Raw genomic sequence first — 9759 nt, forward strand, 5'->3', positions numbered from 1 at the left:
AGTGGTATCTTCACAATCTATATTTTTAATAACATTTTAGTAGTTTATAGTGTACATTTATAAGGATATGTAAATGTAAACGCATATATTTAAGTAAATTTGTATATATTTATATGTATATTTATTTTGGGTGGTTAATAGATATATCCATGGATGAGAAATGATCATACATACCCGATCCACTAATTTTTCACATCATTCATATCCATATTCATATCCATTTATCGTCCATTTAGATCATCCATATCCATTTGTATGGATCGGATCGGATCGAATAGATATCCGATGGATCAGACATCCATTTTCATCCCTAGCCACATCAACACTTTTTTTCCAAGACTAAATCCTGGATTAAACACTACTAACAATGACATGTGTCTTCATCATCACATTGAACCACCTTAACTATTTTGATAATTATAATTTATTATTTATTGTTTATGTTATTATATTATATAATTATTATTAATTTATTATTTATTTTCTTAATTGAAAAATGTGTTTACATGGATGGTATATATATATAATTTAAAGTAGAATCAAATTAAACCTATGGTGACCCACGTCTAAAAAAACATAAAAAGGTAAAAAAGGAACATCTTCCCCGTGCATTCTTCATTAACCTACCTCTATCAAAACCACATTCTTCTTTAACCCGCATCTCCAAAATTTGTCATATATACTAAATGTGGTGGGGATTTTGGTGGTTTTTGTTATTTTCAATTCATCAAACAACAATCAATCAAAACTTACAAAACATCCCCTTAAATCATGGTACAATCTACAACTTCTTCAAAGGGGTAAGATGTAAAATAATTATTTTATTAATTTTATTTAAAAAAACTAAACAAACTCCACCCAAATTTTTAACGGGTTGTATCTTTCCGCTCGCCGCGAGTTAAATTTTTTCGACACCACAGTTCAACACGAAATAATTTTACGAACACAACACAATTAAATGTACGCGAAACAGACGTATTTAAAAAACGTTAAACATTTCGGGCTATCTTTCATACATATACAACATAACATAAACAACCCAAACTTACTACATAATATCGATGGTTTCGTCCCCCATTTTTAGGTGGTTTTCCTGGTTAAAAACGCGTAGACCATTAGGTACATCAGGTACTAACCACGTCCATGCAAAAACACGTGCATCCATGCGTTTTTAATTCTATAAATGAATAACACTACGTTAAATATGAATATGCAACCTGAAAGGCCCCACCGCATCGCGCGAGCCTATTTTACTAGTTATTTCTTAAATAAAAAAAAGTAAAATAAAATAGAGATTATGCTTGAAAAGGGCCCCACTATATTCCAATTCTCAATTCCTTGAATATGCGCGAGAAAGAAAGAGAGAAGTGCGAAGAAGGCAGGGCGGAGCAGGGGGCCATCAGGGCAGCTTGCTAACATCGGTGCCCTATTGGGCGAGTTTGAGGGCGGGTTCGAAGGAGTAACCGTTGGGACCTCTCTAACAAATGAGTAGCTTATAAAGTTGCTTAAATAAATGGACGAACTCTGTTATATATTATGTGGGCATTTTAATCCAGGGTATTTATATTTATATTATATTTTATATTTATAGATATAATATTTATTTATTTATTTATGGACGAAGTCATCGAACAAGTGATTGATAACATGGTTACAAAGATCGATTATTTAACTAATATTATTAGGGATCATTTATAGATAATTATTGAGGAATATTCATTTGAGTCCATAAATTAAGTTGAGATTCAATGGACCCATGAGAGCGCGACACGTGTCGCGAAAATCACATGTGATTGAAAAAAAAAATTCAAAAATTTTTTTTTGAAGAAAAATTCAAAACTTTTTTTTTCGAAATTTAAAAAAAAAAAAAACTTTTAAATTTTTTTTTTTTACAATCACATGTGATTTACCTGCACAATCACATGTGATTGAATTGTACAATCACATGTGATTGAATTTGTCATGCATAATCACATGTGATTGGGTTTACAATCACATGTGATTGACATGCATAATCACATATGATTTTTTTAAAAAAAAAAATTTCGAAAAAAAAATTTTCGAAAAAAGAATTTGAACAAAAAAATGTTCGAAAAAAAAAATTAAAAAAAAAATTTTCGAATTTTTTTTTTCAATCACATGTGATTTTCGCGCCACGTGTCGCCATCTCATTGGTCCCTTTATTTTCAAGCAAATTTATGGATGCAAGTGATTACAACTCAATTATTATAGTACATTTGAACTCATAACTTCCCTATTAAGAATCCAACTAAACTTTATACCATATGGTTCCATCTTCTTAGCCCTTTCATCAGCTCGTTCTTGATACTTTACTAATCCTAGAAGCTAACCCACACACAATCTCCTGTGCGCACCTTCCCTCATCCGTCAGATCTTCAATCTTTTCCAATCTCCACCGTTTGACTAGATACTCCAATATATCCGCATAATCACATGCTGTATATAGACCCAATCGCTGTGTCACAATCGAAAAATGAAAGAACAACGATGGATCCTGACTATCAAACATGAGATGTGCCGGCATTGTTATATTTTTTTTCATCATAGTAGCAACTCCTAACATTACACCTGTTGGATCAACTTCTAGAAGCTTCTCAACTATCTTAACATAAGCATTTTCATGGCGCTTTTCGTCTGATGCAATGGTGCCACATATGCGTGCCAGTATTGGATCGCCGCTTTCTTTGGCTAACCGAGCTGTGTTTCCGTGTTGAGTGAAAGTATTAAAATATAATGTATTTCTTAACTAATCTAGAATTATTAAACAATTAAATAATTAGTTGTTGTGTAAGATATTTTAGAGGACATTACTAGAAGGTAGTAGATTGTTTAAACATTTCAAAATATCAGAAAATGCTAGAGTTAGTATTAACCGACATACTAGAGGCTATAAATAAGTTGATGGTGTCTTGGTCAATGTACAACAATAAAAAAAAGCAAAAGAACACTTGAATAAATAAAAAAGGCTCCACTCCTTTATAAAAGTAGTAGTCTTCATTACACTCATCATTATTCACATTTCTACCTTTTAGAAAATTATCCCCTCATACAATTAATCAGTACTCATAAATTTAACTAATATAAATCAGTAACAATTCTAACAAGTGGTATCAAGAGCCGTATTGGGCGTTGTTCGAAGACACCATGACTACCGTTGGTGCATACAATATTCCCGTCCCCATCTTTGATGGCGACAACTATGATTTTTGGAGTATCCGAATGAAGACATATTTCCAAGCACAAAGCTTGTGGGATATTGTCGAAGTCGGGTTTACAAATCCAAAAGACGACGAAACTCTGTCCGCGGAAGAACGGGAAAAATACAACAAAAATGTTGTAAGAAATGCTGCCGCTCTAGGATATATTCAACAAGCCTTGACACCGTCTATCTTTCCACGAATCATGGGAGCTACGACCGCCAAAGAGGCGTGGAAGATCCTTCAAGAAGAATTTCAAGGAAATGTCAAGGTGAGATCCGTCAAACTACTAACTCTAAGACGTGATTTTGAAAACTTAAACATGAAAGACACTGAGACCGTAAAAGATTACTATTCTAGAATTAAAGAAATAGTAAATCAAATGAGAGCCTACGGAGATAACATAACTGATAAGAGGATCGTAGAAAAAATACTTATCAGTATGACTGAAAAATACGATCATGTCATTACCGCTATTGAAGAGTCAAAAGACATCGAGACTCTGTCAGTAACGGAATTAATTGGCTCTCTTGAAGCATATGAGGCTAGACTGAGTCGGCGTAGTGAAAACTCACTAGAAAGTGCCTTTCAGTCTAAACTCAAAATAAGGTCTCAGAAATCTAATAATGAGGGGAAAAGAAATCTCAAAGAAAAGTCGAGAGGAGGAGAAAAACCCAGAACCGGGTTCGATTCGAGAAGAAAAACCTATCCTCCATGTGGCATTTGCAAAAGGACAAACCACTTGGAGAAAGATTGTTTCCACAAAGGGAAGCCACAATGCAATAACTGCAAAAGATTTGGGCATCTTGAAAAAGATTGCCGTTTAAAACAAAATCATCGAGCTAACTTCACTGAAGAAAGTGAAGATATTCCGGAGAACAAAAATCAGCTATTCTATGCCTGCCATGTCGCAAATAAACAGAAGGACGATACTTGGTTGATCGACAGTGGGTGCAGCAACCACATGACAGGAGATGAAAAGTTATTTGATAATATCAACACGTCCGTCAAGTCCCGCGTCAAACTTGGGAATGGAGCGCTTGTTGACACTAAAGGCAAAGGTACAATTACTGTTCAAACTAATAACGCCACTCGATCTGTTAATGACGTTCTTCTAGTACCAAGCTTAGCAAGTAACTTGCTAAGTGTTGGACAAATGATGGAGCACGGCTACTCTTTACTCTTCGAAGAAAATTCATGTGTTATTCGTGACAAGAAAAACAACTACAAATTAATAGCTGAAGTGCCAATGGAGAACCGCAACTTTCCGCTTCGTTGGGAGTATATCAGAGACACGGCCATGCAAGTTCAAGTCGAAGAATCATGGCTATGGCATCGAAGATTTGGCCACTTTAACTTTCACGCACTAAAAACCCTCCAACAGAAGAATATGATGAGAGACTTGCCTAACATAGAAGAGATCACTGACACGTGTGAAAGCTGTATGATGGGCAAGCAACATCGAAAACCTTTCCCTCGTGACAAAGCTTGGAGAGCGAAAGGTATACTAGAGTTGGTACACACTGACGTATGTGGACCAATGAGGACCCTGTCTCTTAACCAAAACAGGTACTTTATTCTCTTTATCGATGACTATTCTAGAATGACGTGGGTTTATTTCATGCGTGAAAAATCAGAAGTATTTACTATATTCAAGAAGTTCAAGAATTACGTAGAAAAGACTAGTGGCCATTATATAAAAACACTAAGAAGTGATAGAGGAAAAGAATACACCTCTACACAATTTAATAAATTCTGCGAGGACGAAGGAGTTAAACGTCAACTCACTGTTGGTTACGCTCCTGAGCAAAATGGCGTCTCTGAACGCAAAAACAGAACTGTAATGGAAATGGCCAAAACAATGATACACGAAAAAGGCCTTCCAAACAGTTTCTGGGCTGAAGCTGTATACACAGCTGTATATATACTAAATCGATGTCCCACGAAACCTGTAGAAAACAAGACTCCGATAGAGGCATGGAGTGGAAGGAAACCGTCAGCGAAACATCTGCGAGTATTTGGGAGTATTTGCTACATCCACGTTCCTAAGGAGAAACGTCACAAGCTCCAAGAAAAATCAGAAAAAGGAATATTCTTGGGCTACAGCACACAGTCTAAAGGCTACCGAGTATATAACCTGAAGACTAATAACATCGTGATCAGCCGAGACGTAGAGTTTGATGAAGATGCTTCTTGGAACTGGGAGAAAGACAAAGTTGAAAGACAAACATATCTTCCGCGAATATCTATAGAAACTCCAGCACAACAACCATTACAAATGGAGCATTCTGAACAACAGGAAAGTACCGGTGAAACAAGCCCTGCTACACCAACTTCTCCATCAACAAGATTACCTTTGGCGCAAGACGAGTCAAGTCCAGAGTCAACACCTGGAAGAGTCAAAGCGTTAGCAGAGATATACGAGACTTGCAACTTTACAACTATAGAACCTGAAAGCTATGAAGTTGCAGCCAAAGATGAAAAATGGGTGACTGCTATGAACGAAGAAATAAGAATGATCGAGAAAAACAACACATGGGAGTTAGTTGATCCTCCAGAAAATAAAGAAATCATTGGAGTTAAATGGGTTTACAAAACAAAGCTTAACCCTGATGGTTCTATACAAAAACACAAAGCAAGGCTGGTAGCTAAAGGCTATTCACAACAACCAGGGGTCGACTACAATGAAACTTTCGCACCTGTAGCTCGACTGGATACTATAAGAGCACTTGTGGCACTAGCAGCTCAACGAAGGTGGAAGATTCACCAACTAGATGTGAAATCAGCCTTTCTAAATGGGTTTCTAGAAGAAGAAATATATGTAGAGCAACCACAAGGGTTCATTCAAAAAGGAAAAGAAGAAAAAGTCCTAAAGCTCAAGAAAGCCTTATATGGACTTAAACAAGCGCCACGTGCTTGGTATAGCCGCATTGACAGCTACTTCACAAGTTCAGGTTTCAGGAGGAGTCAAAGTGAGCCTACACTCTACATCAAAACCCAAGGTAACTCTGACACTCTCATTATTTCCTTGTATGTCGATGATCTAATATATACTGGAAACAATGAGAGAATGATACAAGAGTTTAAAGAAGACATGATGAAAACGTTCGAGATGAGCGACCTTGGATTGATGCGCTATTTTCTTGGCATCGAAATCAGTCAAGAAAATGAAGGCATCTTCATATGCCAAAAGAAATATTCGGAAAATCTCCTGAAAAAATTTAAACTATACGGTTGTAAAACCGTAGCCACACCACTAGTTGTCAATGAGAAGATGAGACAAGAAGATGGATCGGAGAAAGCGGATGCTTCAAGATTCAGAAGTCTCATTGGAAGTCTACTATATCTAACAGCTACAAGACCAGATATCATGTACGCAACCAGTCTACTATCCAGGTACATGCAAAACCCTACTCAAATACATTACGGAGCTTCTAAAAGGATACTAAGATACTTGCAAGGTACCATGGACTATGGAATATGGTACAAGCCCACAATAGACTCGAAGCTTTATGGATACACAGATAGCGATTGGGCCGGATCGGTGGATGACATGAAAAGTACTTCAGGATACACATTCACACTTGGATCTGGTGTATTTTCTTGGGCATCAAAGAAACAAGAAACAGTGGCACAATCATCAGCCGAAGCAGAGTACGTCGCAGCCGCTAACTCAGCTAATCAAGCTATATGGCTAAGAAGAATTCTAGAAGACATGGGCGAAAAACAAGACGACGCTACACAAATATTCTGCGACAACAAGTCTGCAATTGCAATGGCAAAGAATCCGGTGTTCCATGGTAGAACAAAACATATTGACATTAAATATCACTTTCTACGAGAAGTCTCAGCCAAGAAAGACATTGAATTAAAATACTGCAAGACCGAAGAGCAGGTTGCAGATATTTTCACTAAAGCACTACCAAGACCCAAGTTCGAGCTCCTACGTAACATGCTCGGAGTAACTTCGAAATACATTAAGGAGGAGTATTAAAATATAATGTATTTCTTAACTAATCTAGAATTATTAAACAATTAAATAATTAGTTGTTGTGTAAGATATTTTAGAGGACATTACTAGAAGGTAGTAGATTGTTTAAACATTTCAAAATATCAGAAAATGCTAGAGTTAGTATTAACCGACATACTAGAGGCTATAAATAAGTTGATGGTGTCTTGGTCAATGTACAACAATAAAAAAAAGCAAAAGAACACTTGAATAAATAAAAAAGGCTCCACTCCTTTATAAAAGTAGTAGTCTTCATTACACTCATCATTATTCACATTTCTACCTTTTAGAAAATTATCCCCTCATACAATTAATCAGTACTCATAAATTTAACTAATATAAATCAGTAACAATTCTAACAGAAAGCGACTCGTTCTTGAAATGAGGTGTATACGAAACCTAAATAAGGGTTGCATTCTGTTCCAATATTCTAGAAATCAAATATAATGAAGTTAGTTTTATTATACTCATTTTTCATTTTATATAGAATTTTAAAAGTTTTTATATAACATCAATCTGCTGGTCGGGGTTCTGAGATCTTTGGAACACATCTCATATATGTTGAATTGTGTTGGTCATGAAAGAGTTTGGAAATAGTCATCGACACGGTTGTCCTTTTAATTTTATGGGCTCGTTTAATAACTAAAAGTGAGTCTTTTACATACAAAAATTTATCATATATTATAATAAGTTCAATAATAATAAGAAAACGTCATAGATGCTAACTGTCAGGTATTTTATTTTTAATTTTTTTTTAAAAATTAATAAACCTAGATATTTTGGACCCCTTTTAGATATAGGACCATGTGTAATTGCATACCTTATATTCTCCAATATCTGGAATTGGATATGGGCCTCCGAGTAATTCGAACAGAAAAACCTCTTTGTTGTTTTATAATTGAATTTTAACATACATAACTATAAATATGTTAAACGTAATACGGAGTATCAAAAATGAAATAAAGAAAATGAAAGATGTTTTTAATAACTTACCATTCCAGAACCTATCAAATAGTGAATAGTTTTCTCAATCATATTCATATCAACCCGACCTGAAAGATAAAGATACGCTGAAAGCAAATCCCCATGTCTATTCTCTTCAGCAGTCCAAGCGCGGGTCCAAATAGCCCACGGGTTCGGACTCGAACATGTTTCATCCCTAACACCATCAAGTGTATTCAGTAATTTTTGATACGTGGGTAAAGCTTCTTCACTTATCATATTACCAACCAGAGCAACTAATAGATCATCAGGCAAATCAGTTGTACGGTCACGTAATGCTTTCACTTCAGCAGAAAACTGATCGTACGGCTGAGATGAAACGGGTAAAAAGTCAGAAGGTTTCCAGGATTGGTCAACGGGTCTAAGTAGTGGGAGAACTGACTCTGCCAGTGGCGAAGCCAGAAAATTTGATCGATGGTGTCAGTAAATAATATTTAATTCTTTATTAAAGATTAAAAGTACTAATTTTCTATGATGTAATAGATTACTAATATCGACTAGTAAAAAAATGGACTAGTAAAACCAATACTAATTTAATTAAGGTTTATCAACATAAAGCCTCTCGTAAAACATGTTATGTTTTATGTATTCCACCAATTTGTAATTTATTATGTATGGTTTTTTTCTATAGTAATATTTTTGAAAATATAATTAATACAAAGTAATAATTTTGATAAAAGTAAATTGATGTATGAGAAGAAAGAAAAGAAATAGGTGTAATAAATAAGAAGTGAGCTTCAACAAGTGGGAGTTTTGACAATTAAAAAAAAAATAGTTGAGGGGAATTGAACTTGCACCAAAACTTATGGTTGCAAAATCATTTTAACCACTCAGTAGTTTGGCTTTTATATTCAAATTGCAGCGTATAAATATATGTTTCGAAATTTCGATGGTGTCATTTGCACCCATCACTTATAACGTGGCTTCGCCACTGGACTCTGCTACCCATGGTTCAACTGATTTTAGAATGTCGAGTTTGTTTGGTGGCAATGAACGAGTTCTTGATGTTTTGTAGCGCGTAGCTGGTCGTGATGCGGCAACAGAGAGTGGTGGCAATCGGCGGAGGGTGGTGGTTGTGGGAAGTGTAGAGAGTACTAGGTTGGATTGCATGGTGTACATGTTTGAGTAGTTGAGTTGAAATTTTTGAGTTTGGAGCGAGTGATATTTATAAGAAGCGTGAATGTGATAATTGTTAGTATAGGATTGATTCATAATTGTATCTCTCTTCCAAAAACATCAACTAATTTGAAATGTCAACATCTGATATGTTAAAAAATTAAATTTTATATCTTTATATATAAAACACAACAAACTCAATTATTTCTATTCTTTTCTATATATAAATTATTTTTTATTTCATATTATTAATATTAATAACTACATATAATAATAATTAATTTTGCAGATTCGTGAATGTACATTAATTAATTATTAATTATTATTATTATTATTAAATTATATTATATTATATATCTATATATATAGTTGTTGGTAACAATTAAAGAAAACAAATTCACAACCTATAAATAT

General features: G+C 34.8%; 1 pseudogene; it reads right to left on the reverse strand.

Annotated features, from left to right (window-relative positions):
- Nucleotides 1-2226: 2226 nt before the first annotated feature.
- On the reverse strand, nucleotides 2227-9348 carry LOC139869307 (stearoyl-[acyl-carrier-protein] 9-desaturase 6, chloroplastic-like; annotated as a pseudogene).
- Between the last annotated feature and the right edge of the window lie 411 nt (nucleotides 9349-9759).

Source organism: Rutidosis leptorrhynchoides, chromosome 9, assembly GCF_046630445.1.
Source record: "Rutidosis leptorrhynchoides isolate AG116_Rl617_1_P2 chromosome 9, CSIRO_AGI_Rlap_v1, whole genome shotgun sequence".
Taxonomy (NCBI): Eukaryota; Viridiplantae; Streptophyta; class Magnoliopsida; order Asterales; family Asteraceae; genus Rutidosis; species Rutidosis leptorrhynchoides.